Consider the following 12382-nt stretch of genomic DNA (forward strand, 5'->3'; position numbering starts at 1 on the left):
CTGTTTTTTTGTTCTTTTATATTTACTGCTGTTTTCAAACAAATAATTATAAAATTTATGAATTTTAAAATTAGCTAATTCATGTGCATATTGAGTTGATTTTGGTCTATTTATAATTTCACTTTGAGAAAAGAAATTAATTTATACTATTTAGTAGCTTGTTAAACTCATCTCACTGTTATATTTTTCTTTTTTATTGTTTTAACATTCACTAGTGTAATAATTTAAGTCTATCTTTAAGCCAAAATGCAATTTTTTTTTTATAATTTCAAGAAATACGAACAAGACACATGTAGGATTTAAACCCTAAGAGTGCATTTGGATTTTGGGAATAACAACTATTAGCATGGTAATATTTTTACTTTCCGTTGTTAACCTTTGTTTGGTACCCAGCAAAAAAGTCTACATTGTTTTTATGAAGAAATAGAATTCCTTCTCATGCTTGCATATCACCCACCAAAATTGGCAGAAATCTAATTTTTTAACTATCAAATTACAGTTTTGCTCTTAATCTTTACTACTTGTCTGTCTTATTTTTTCACTCTCTCCTTTAAATATTATTGAAATAAATTGAAGAAGATAATGAAAGTGAATTATTTAATTAAAAAATTTACACGAACTATTTTATTTAAATATTTAAATGTAATAATTAAAAAGGATCAGAATTATTTAATTGAAATACTTAATTATAATTAAACATCATCCATTATCTCATACGATATTATTTATTTATAGCAAGGATAAAAAATGTAATTTAACTACAATACTCTTACATATATTTTTCCATTCCCCACTCCCATTCCCTCCAACCAAACATAATTTTATTAATATTCTTATTTGCCTCATTTTCATTCTCCTTAATCTCATTCTCCTTAATCCCATTCCTCTCAATTCCATTTTGCAAACCAAATACACCCTTAATGTGATTGAGTTGTGAGGAGAATGGCATACCAACTACTCTATTATAAGGTGGTCAAAATTGAATAATAATTTGGTTGATTTAATTGATGTCATAGTGTTTTTATTTTTTTAATTATTTTAAAACCTAATAATTTCTTTTCTGAAGATCTTGTTGAAATCCCTAACTATATCGATAGCCCAAGAAGTAAAGTGTTCCCTAGGATTAGGGTAGTTGGATCTACAGGTACTAGCATTCCTAGTACTATTTGATCCTCAATTACCTAGCCAACACAATATAGTGATGGTTCCTAAACCCTAAATTAAGAAAGTAAGAATCAAATGACTAAGATGGTCAATCTAGCTAGGATGAAATCAAAATAAAGACATGGTACCTTAGACAAATCCCTTTGAGAGTATCTTGTAGTGAATTCCCTATATTGGCTAAGTAATTAAGTATACTTCGCCTGTGGAGACTCATAAAGTAGTTTAACTGCTTGCTAATGGCAATCAAACCCTAATCCAATATAATAATGACAATTTCCTATGATTTCATTAAAGCGTCCCTTGTATCCTTCTATTAGGTTTAACCCTAATCCGAGAGTTCGACACCATGCACCCTATTTCTAAGTGATAAAGGTGAAGTGCAAGCGTACACACCGATTAAGTAGTAAAGTGTGTACAGAGGCAGGGTATCGATCCACCTGAAAAATCAAGAGTACTATTACTAATCCTAACTCCAAAAACTAACCTAACCAAAAGTTGTGATGTGTACGAATAAACTAAGATGAAAGAGAATAAAAAGCAAGAATACAAGAATGAAATCTGTTGAGAATCAAAAGGAAACAAGATGCTCTGGCTTCAAGTCCCTTTAGGGTTTTATAAGTCTAGGACAAAAGTTGCATAAGTATAGCAATACTATTTGAAACGAGAGAAATCTGACAATATACTTAACCCCTCTTGCAAAGATGAATAGTAACTAATTCAGTACAGTGCTAATATAGACACCCCTCAACTGCATTGCACTTTATGAAATCTCAATGTGAATTAACTGTTAGGATATATAATAAAATTGTGATATGATCTAATTGTTTTAATGAATACTCTATTTTAATTTAAAGGCCTAGAAAATTACCTCTTGATGTTTGAAAACCATTCTTTTGATGTATCATATTTGTCCATCAAATTATTGTTGATCTCCTAGTGTCTAACGAAAGTCCCACGCCTCTGGATCACACACCGAAATTGAGAAACAATCTCCTCTTCTTCTCCAAATAGTGGCTAGTGTTAGAAAGGAAGAGAGAACTTGGGGATTTTTCTCATGCCTCTAGGGTTAGAGAGGAGTCATATTTATAGAGCCTTTATAATACATGACAAACATTATTTAATCATGAAGTCCTATTAAAAATATGAACCTTCATATTATGATAAATATTATCATAGAAATCTATTAGAAATATGAGTCCTAATGTAACTAAACCACTTTTGTCTTTAAGCCCTTATAATTTTGATTAACTATTCTACTACATCGAATTTAAATCAAAATTTAAACTTAAGACAAAAACCTTTGACCAATTTACAATTTCACTCATCCTATGAAATAAAATTGTAAATTGACAATTTTACCTCCACACTCAAAATGAGACTAATTCTTTATCCCTTTAAGTGTGACTCTCTAGATTCATTCTGAATGGCAATGGGAGGATACCAATGGGTGAAACCTAGCCAGCTTCATGGCCCATGTCATAATCCAATTGAAAATGAATGAGTAGATCATTATGAAACTTTCTAATTATGATTACCATATGTGTGTAAACCCTTCATTCTTGTATCCCAACTAAGTGAGAGCCATGGTAATTATCAAACTCACTGAACTCAATCGTATGCTAATAACCTTAGTAGAGATTTTAATTACCATCGTGTCCCGCATGATTAGTTTGACTATCATGGCCAAGGTTTTCTAATCTCACATACTTATAATCGCATAGGATACTAACTCATTTACTTCTGAGAGAACGAATTACTTCTTGGTGATCACTCACAATTGCTACTTACCAAACATAGTCGCACTTTGAGGTCGACCCTACCAAAAGTTAAACTGAGCCTAACAACTCTAGTAACAGACTAGACATCACTAGTACAATGTAATCATGACTCCTTAGGTCTAAGGTCCACTCATATGATCATAACAAACAATCCCAATCATTGACTGTTCAAGACTAAAACCCATGTGATTGGATTGTTGTGAGTCATGTTCCAATACACCAATCCCATTGATGTATTTATGACATATGCTCCCACTATTCCATAGTGTTCAACTAGCACTCTTTGTCAAAGTATATGTCATACAAATCCTTATGAACCATTAATGCCCAATTAAAGATTCTCTGATTTATGAACTATTTAAGTGTATAAGTACCAAACCCCTTCTAGTGCCCTCCTCTTTATTCCACAAAGAGTAGAAGGCTTAACTTAATACACATGAATTATGATGTTCAAAATTAATTAAAATGCCATCACAAGATTTATGTGAACATCAAAATGAATGCCTATTAATAATAATAAGAATGTATAATACAAATGAAAATCCTTAATACAAGTATCCTCATTGTATTCGAGGGCATAATCCTAACATTAACAAGAATTCACAAGTAGACAATCATTCTTACAAAGAAATCGTCCCTAATCTCATATAGAATAGAAATGTGATTTCTCCAAAAAAATCTATTCCCTATGATTGCAAAGAGCATGGAATTACTTGTTAATTCACTCAAGAGGATTGAGGGAGGAGAACTTTTAACTCTAAAGTACTCCATTTCTAGTCTTACTCACAATCCCCTCCAATCACGGCTTGTCTATGCGAGGTGGGTATTTCTACTCGCCACAAAGCACATCATACAAGAAATCTAGGGCTTTCACCTAGATAGTATTAGAGACATTGAAAGCACGCAATTGGAATCAAATAATATGGATTGCAATTAAGAAATAATTAAAGTATAAAGATCTAATATCAATGTCAAAATAGAATAAACCCTAGAGTTCATTTACAACCAAACATCTACAAAATTAGCTCTCCATTAGAGGAGAGCAAAATTCTGAACAACAAGATGCAACAAGAAATAAAGAAGACACGAAAAACCCCTTCTCAATTGTGCTAAAAGGTTATTGTCTTAGAATGCCCAAGGACCTTCGACAAACGCCACCAGGACAACCTTTGACGGCTCCAATTTCTCTAATCCAAGCTAGGTGGACTGCTTCTCCCTCTTGATTTATCTCCAAAGACCTGGAGATTCATCCCCTTTCTTTCCCTAAGCCTTACTATTGAATAAATGATACGCTCCTTACGTATCCGCAAGTGCACAGGTCGAACAAGTACTAAAGTGTACCCGAAAGGGATAGGTAGTCGAATCCAAAGATACTGGTATAGCTTTCGATACTTATTGAATCCTTAATATCTAGCTGCATTAAAATTTGGTTAAAGTTTAATTCTAAAGGAAAATAAAAGACAAGAAAAAAATTAGAGAGAGAGAGAGAGAGAGAGAGAATTACTAAACTCGGCACCTATCAGGGCAACACGTGAGCGGGCCCAGATGTCAGTGTCTTCTTCCTTGACATAATCTTCAATAAAAGATTAGTATGCAAGTCAAAACATGGATTTTTAACTAAGCACAGGCGTGATTAATATACCTATAGGAGTGTGCTGGGCAAGTAGGATCACGTGGCATGCTTTGTTGAAAATAAATTAGAGCACACTATAGTATGCCTGTGCAATTGAGGGAGGATAAGAGCATGGGGTGCCTTATCGCGAAATAGTCTAGGGCATAGAAGAGCATTATAAAGCAAGTAAAGCAAGCATGCATGCATGGATGGAACATTATAAAGCAAGTAAATCATGCATGTATCTTTCGCAAGAGATTTAAGATGAGTGCACTTTGTATACATATTTTCATGCCCTAAATTTATCATTTTGCTTGTTCTCAAGTTTAATTTTATACATGATCAGTGATATTATGGGTATTTGTGTTATATGTGCAAGAATAGGGGGCTCAATATGATTTGGGGTGAAATGGGAAGAAAACAAGAAAATATTCAAAAGGAGTTCATGTACTCAAGAGTGACACGGGCTGGACATGCTCTTGTCATACCCTCTGAAGTTCTTAGCCTGATGTTGATCTAGCAAGAAGTCTGTGTAGAAGGACACTTCCAAGCCTGACATGGTCAGGACACCATCATGTCTATGCCCCTGAAAAACCCAGGCCAAAGGTGATTTTATTGAAGAATAGGTGACACATGCTGGGTGCTCCTGACACGATTGTGTCACATCATTGCACAGTCAAGATACGACCATGTCCATTCCACTGAAGTTTCCAGGCAGAGACACTCCATTTCACTCAATTTTCGCTCAACATGACATGGTCTATACACACTCATGCGCAGACCGTGTCGAGCCCAAATAGCCATAGAAGATGATAGTTTGTTTGAAGGCATACTAGCTCAATGAGGTACTCATTGAGCCAGTATGGATGCTGTTATGATAGCTTGTGTGCACTTTTGCCTACCCCAAACGGCCTCAATGAGGTCCTCATTGAGCCAATATACCACCTCAATGAGGTCCTCATTGAGTTAGTATACTACCTGTATGGAGGCCATTTTGGGGGTATAAATCCTTATTTCTTGGGCAAATGAGGGGGGACTTCTTCTTGGCCTCTTGGGCCGCCGCCACCACACATTCTTGAGGCCTTCCGGCCATCTTCCGACGACGTTCCTTGTGGGAAATGAGTGCACATCATCACCAAGAGGGAGAGGAGCAAAGGAGAAGGAGTTGGAGTGAAGATCTAAGCCATCATTGCATCACAATTCAATGCTTCATCCATTCAAGGAGATCATGACCTAGAGAGGGTTTTCATTACTTCTTTTATGTTTTTGTCTTCTTGTATATTGTATAAGTGTCCCATATCATGAGGGATTAACTTATTGTTGTGTTTGGATTTGGATGAACCCTAGGGTTAATCTTGTGTATGAACTTGGGATGTTGTTCTTCATTTAATTTGATGGTTGTTTGAGATTCAATCTTTCATGCTTTGATGCTTAGAATTACATGTATGGAGAAATCCATAATTCTATCATGAGTTGTATGCGTAGATGTGACCTACTCACGTGTACTAGATCTAGGAGAGATTGAAAGGGGATACTTGTGCCTATACGCCGAGAGATCGGGTGTTGGTAGCCCTCCATTGCTAGGTTTAAGCTGAAGGATAGTAGGTTTAGTCCTATTAGGGAAACTCCTAGAACTTAATGCGATCATAGGTGTGTTGATCCGGAAGAGATTCTGATTGACATTCGTATGGGATTAGAAGTTAGTAACCGAGAAATTGGGGCTAATCTACTCACGAGGTCTCTAGGTCTCAACTATCATCAATGCATCATTAAACCATCCTAGTTTGGGACTTACTGACAACCCTAGGTGGATTCCTTGTCCAAACACTCCCTTCTCATGCTTGATACTCCCTTGTTTGTTTACATCAGTGTGCTAGTTACCCGGCCATAGGATTAGCTTAGGTTAGTTTATTTTGTTTTATTTTTTCTTCTTACTATAGATTGTAGGCTAGATAATAGATGAAGAGTGAGTAATAATACTTCCTTGGCCCCGTGGAATATGACCCCTGTGCACTCATAGGGTATTACTTGGAGATCCCGTACACTTGCGGGCAAGCAATCAAGTTTTTTGGCGCCGTTGCTGGGGAACATAAGGAATTCTAGGAAATTTCTAGCTTATTACTCTAACCATTTTTATTTTCTTCTATTTCTTCTTTTCATTTGTCTTAATTCTTTTTAAGCTTAACTTTATTTATCTTTATTGACTTTGCAAGGTACTGTGCATGACACGAGCAAATCCATCAAATTTAGTTGCACAAGACAGTGAAATTGATAGAACCTTGGGTCGAAGACTTAGAGAAGTGGGTGAAAGCACTAGTGAAAGAAACATTAAAATTGAGGACACAGAATCTGTAATCATGGCCGAAGAAAGACGTACTTTATCTGAGTATGAAAAGCCACAGTTCATAGGAGAAGAATTTAGTGTGCAAGCATGACACGTCCAAATATGCGTGTAAACCGCAAGTGCACGGGTGTCGAAGTAATAATCCCAGATGAGTGGGTATCGTATCCAGAGAGAGTAGGGAATAAAGACACTTAAGTTGTTTCTTAACTAATGTAGAAGATGAATAGTGATATGTGTGATAAAATATGAAATAACAAAATAAAAGCAACAAGATAAAGAGCACAAGTAAAGGAGAAGGTAAGGCAATCGATAAAGATTGGGTACCCGGATATTAATCCGCCTAGGACAATCATTTCAAGTGCAAGAACCCTCTATTATACTTCCTAATTGATGCAACTATGAGTCATGGAAATCCTTAATTACATGATCCCAAATCTAAGGTCAACCATGCCTAACTCTATACATGTCCCGGAGGAGGGATTAAATAACCTCTCAACCTTGCACTCGTATAGAATTGCAATGAGCTCTAGGGATTCCAAGTGATAAACCCTATTCCTATGTATAGACCTAACCCTTTGCTCCAGGTGGAAGATCCCTAGCCACAATTAAGCCCTAGGTGCTAAAATCAGCTCAATGCTTCACTCCATTGCACTCACAACTAAGCCCCAGTGGAAGGTCATCCCTTATCCCATTCACTCTACTATGGCCGCAAAGAACTCTTGGAACATAGAGGTAGGATAGATCACACCGGAGGGGAAAGGGGACACTCCGCTACCTCTTGACTCACCCTCTCAACCCTCTCCAATCTAGCTTTGTCTAACTCTCATGATGTGTCACTCACTCAGAAGGGTTACCAACAAAAACTCTCAACCCTAGTGTCACTCTAGGGGAGTATTCATACAATCAAACATACAAGATTGGAACTCACAATAAACATCAATTAATTGGAAGCATAATAAAGAGATTTAATGAAACGAATACATCCTAGGGTTCACGAATACCCAAGTACCAACTAGGGGTTTAGCTCTCCATGGAACTAGATACAATCAATGAAATCGAATGTAAAAACAAAGCATCCATAGAAAACCCCCTTGTTAGTTGTGGCGATGGTCTTGTGGAGAGTCCTCTACTCATCGCAAGGGTCCCTTTGTCCGGCCTAGGATACACCTCGCCGGATCGGTGCTGATGAATGCTCTCCCACTAATCTTCTTCCAAACGGTGTGTAATGTCGAAGCCATAGAACCTCTCTAAAGCCCTAGCCAATATCTCTCAAAACCCTAGCCGCCACTCTCTCTCAAGTTGGGGAAAAGATGGAGAAAAGAATGCTGAAATCGGGGCTGAAATCAACTTTTAAAGGGCTGGAATCGGGAATCCACATGCCTGTGTGAGTGCCCTTGTGGATTTTTCACACGGGCGTGTGGAATTTCCACACGCCCGTGTGGATTCTCTGTTTTCCTAGTTTTCTCGGCCGGCTGTGAACATTGCTGCTACAGTTTTACTACAATACTCTACTACAGTACGGCCCAAAATACTCCCGAATCCATGGTTTTCATCGAGGTAACGCAAAGGGCACACGTTTACGTCGTGGATCGCTTTGCTTCTTCAATAACGGACATGTTGATGGAGATCTTGTTCTATATGCACAAGTTGGAATGCTTGAATGTGACTGCCCTTGTGCCCCTCCAAATAATTGTGCTAACTCGAATACGAGGAGGTTAGCACACATTCCCGCATCTCAAACCCGACCTATGTCTTCGCGTTTGAACCTTAGCAAGATTTTCTCCAAATTGGTGCATTACGACCCACATTGGCTTCTTTCTCTCATAATCAGTCTCACAACCCTACCTGCATGAAAGTAACATAAATGCACACATATTAGAGTTAAAATCCGAGAAAAGTAATGCTCAACAGAAGGAAAGAACACTTCATATTCTTATCACACAAGCACTTATCAAAGCACCATCCATCGCTACAAACAATTTTGAGATCAAGGCAAGCACCATCGGCATGATCCAAAATTCAGTCCAATTTAATGGTCATGCAAATGAAGATGCCCATGATCATCTTTCCCGTTTCCTTCAAATTTGTTCTACTTTCAAGATAAACGGGGTGACTGACGATGCGATCCGGCTACGTCTATTCCCTTTCAGTTTGAGAGATGGAGCATATCGGTGGCTCACATCCTTACAGCCAGGATCGATCAAAACATGGAATGATATGGTTGAAAAATTTTTAGGAAGGTATTTTCCTCCTAGCAATGCGGTGAAATTAAGGCAAGAAATTTTGGCATTCAAACAAGGAGAGTCAGAGACACTATTTGAAGCTTATGAGAGATTCAAGGACCTTCTTCGAAGATGCCCTCATCATGGCTTTGCTTCTTGGATACGGATTCAGATCATCTACAATGGGTTGAACTATGCAACTCGTCAACTAATTGATGCCGCAGTGGGTGGATCTCTTAGCAATAAGTACCCTGACGATGCCAAGAAACTACTTGAATTAATGGCAAGCAATGAGTCTCATTGGGCCTCAAGAGGTGCACCACAAAAAGGGAAGGACAGTTCAAGCCATCACAAGCTTAACCTGTACCCCCTCGACAACCACTTCAAGAAGGAAAGGGGCCAAGTCTTAAAACCTTATTAGCATGGTATATTCACGAAAATGATGTCCGTCTCACAGGTATGAAGATTTGATGCGGAATCAACAAGCATCATTACAAAATTTGTAACACCAAGTGGCTCAAATCGCCAAGACACTTTTTAAACGACCCTTGGGATCTTTTCCAAGCAACATAGAGGTCAATCCTTGTGAGTCTCTAAAGGCAGTCACTTTGAGAAGTGAAAGGGAATTGACACCTCCTGTAACCCAAGTGTGTGAGAATACATATGCTAAACCCCAAGATGTTATCATTAAGGATTTATCCTTTGGTGGTGATGTTGAGAAAAATGAGAAGGATCAAGCCAAGGACAGGACTAACATTCCTGACTTTCAACCTAAGTTACCATATCTAGCTAAGATGAAGAAAGATCAACATGAGGAGAACTTTAAAAGTTCCTTGAAATGTTCAATACCTTGCATATCAATGTTCCATTTGGTGAAGCCCTTGCTCAAATGCCTCGCTATGCTAAGTTTCTCAAAGAGTTGTTGACTAACAAGAGGAAGTTAGAGGAGGTAGCTACTGTCACTTTGAGCAAGGTTTCCATAATCCCATGCACTATTAGGGAGTAATAGATGAGAACGCACTTACTAATCTTGGGGCAAGCATTAATTTGATGCCCTACAATATTTTCCAGAAGTTAGGGCTTGGTGAGCTTAAGCCTACAAAGATGACTTTGCAACTCGCCAATCGGTCAGTTGGTCACCCAATGGGAATTATTAAAGCTGTTTTAGTAAAAGTGGACCTATTCATCTTTACGGTGGATTTTTTTATCTTAGATTTGGATGACAAGGCCAAGGTTCCTTTGATCCTTGGGCGATGATTTTTGGTAACTTTGCAAGCTTTGATTGATGTCTGACACACCCCTTGCATGTGTGTACTGCAAGTGCACGGGTTGTCGAAGTAATAAAGTACCCTGGTGAGTGGGTAGTCATATCCATAGGGAATAGTGCTTGGAAACACAAGAATTGCTATTTAAATATAGTGAAGATGCTTCAAGAGTAGTGTGAATATCAATGTAAATAAAAATAAAGGAAATAAGAAAGAGACGCAATGAAATGATAGGAGTGGAAATCGATAGAAGGTGGGGCACCCAGACATTGCTCTCCCTAGGACTATTGTTTCAAGTGCAAGACCACTCACTATGTTTGCTAACTGATGTTTAATGAGCTGTGAAAATCCTTAAACACACGGTCTCAAACCTAAGGTCAACCATGACTAACCCTACCCTATACCCCGGTGGAAAAGAATACTCTCGATGCCTCATGCTGTGTAGGATTGCAATAAGCTCTAGGGACTCCAACTGATAAACCCTATTCCCTAGTATAGATCTAACCTTTTGGTCTAAGAGAAAGACCCCTAGTCATAATTAAGCCCCAGCACTAAGAATTACTTCAACGCTTCACTCTGTTGCTTGCACAACAAAGCACTAGCGGACTTTGTCTCTTAGCACTTCAATCTGTCATGACACAAAGAACTCTTGGAACGTGGAGGTAAGATAAATCACATCAGAAGGAAAATGGCACATTCCGCTATCTCTCGACTCACCCTCTCGATACTCTCCAACCTTGTTTTGTCTAATCCTCATAGTGTGTCACTTATCCACAAAGATTACTGATAAGTGCTTGTGTGATATGAATGCGAAGCATTCTTTCCTTATGTTGAGCATTACTTTTCTCGGGTTTTTACACTAATATGTGTGTTTTTATGTTATTTTCGTGCAAGTAGGGTTGTGAGGCCGAGTATGAAGGAAAGAAACCAATGTGGATCATAATGCACCAATTTTGGAGGAAATCTTGCTAAGGTTCAAACGGGAAGACATAGGTCGGGTGTGAGATGCTAGAGTGTGTGCCAACCTCTTCGTATTTGAGTTAGCATAATCACTTGGAGGGGCACAAGGGCAGTCACACTCAAGCATTCCGACTTATGCACATAGAACAAGATCTCCACCAACTTGTCCGTCATTAAAGAAGCAAAGCAATCCACGACATGAACGTGTGCCTGTTTGCGTCACCTCGATGAAAGTATGGACTCGGGAAGTATTTTAGGACAGGTACTGTAGCAGAACATTGCAGCAAAAGTATTGTAGCAAAGCCTTTGCTCACGAAAGCCGAGAAAAAGCAGAATTCGGAGAATCCATACGGTCGTGTGGAAATTATACAGCGCGTGTGGAAATTCCACATGGGCGTGTGTAAAATCCACGAGCCCGTGTGGTCGCCCATTCCGACCCTATTTAAAGCCCGATTCAACTCCGATTTCAGCATTCTTTTCTCCATCTTTCCCCAACTTGAGAGAGGATTTCGGCTAGGGTTTTGAGAGGTATTGGCTAAGGTTTTGGAGAGGTTCTACGGCTCCGACATCGTGATTCCTTAGGAAGAAGGTTGGTAGGGGAGCTTCCGTCGAAGCATATCATATACCGGACAAGGGAATCCTTAGACGACGAGTAGAGGACTTTCCACAAGACCATCGACACGACTATCGATGGGGTTTCTCTATGGATTCATTGCTTTTACATTCTATTCCTTTGATTGTACTTAGCTCCATGGAGAGCTAAATCCCTAGTGGGTACTTTGGTATTTGTGAACCCTAGGATGTATTTGTTTCATTGAATCTCTTTATTATGCTTTCAATTAATTGATGTTTGTTGTGAGTTCCAACCTTGAATGCTTGATTGTATGAACATTTCCCCTAGAGTGACACTAGGATTGAGAGTTCTTGTTGGTAACCTTGTGAGTGAGTGACACACCACGAGCCTTAGACAAAGCTAGGTTGGAGAGGGTTGAGAGGGTGAGTCGAGAGGTACAGGAGCGTCCCCTTTCCCCTCCGGC

At 38.5% G+C, this 12382-nt stretch overlaps 1 protein-coding gene and 1 non-coding gene across 2 annotated transcripts in view; both read right to left on the minus strand.

Moving 5' to 3' along the window:
* The window catches only part of LOC120265074 (putative laccase-9), a 51549-nt gene that overhangs the window by 12970 nt on the left and 26197 nt on the right, over window positions 1–12382 (minus strand). The window lies entirely within an intron of this gene.
* Window positions 9164–9270, minus strand: LOC120266204. The gene has a single exon (XR_005538046.1). It is a non-coding gene; the product is annotated as a small nucleolar RNA R71 (small nucleolar RNA).

This window comes from Dioscorea cayenensis, chromosome 7 (assembly GCF_009730915.1).
Source record: "Dioscorea cayenensis subsp. rotundata cultivar TDr96_F1 chromosome 7, TDr96_F1_v2_PseudoChromosome.rev07_lg8_w22 25.fasta, whole genome shotgun sequence".
In the NCBI taxonomy this organism is placed as follows: Eukaryota; Viridiplantae; Streptophyta; class Magnoliopsida; order Dioscoreales; family Dioscoreaceae; genus Dioscorea; species Dioscorea cayenensis.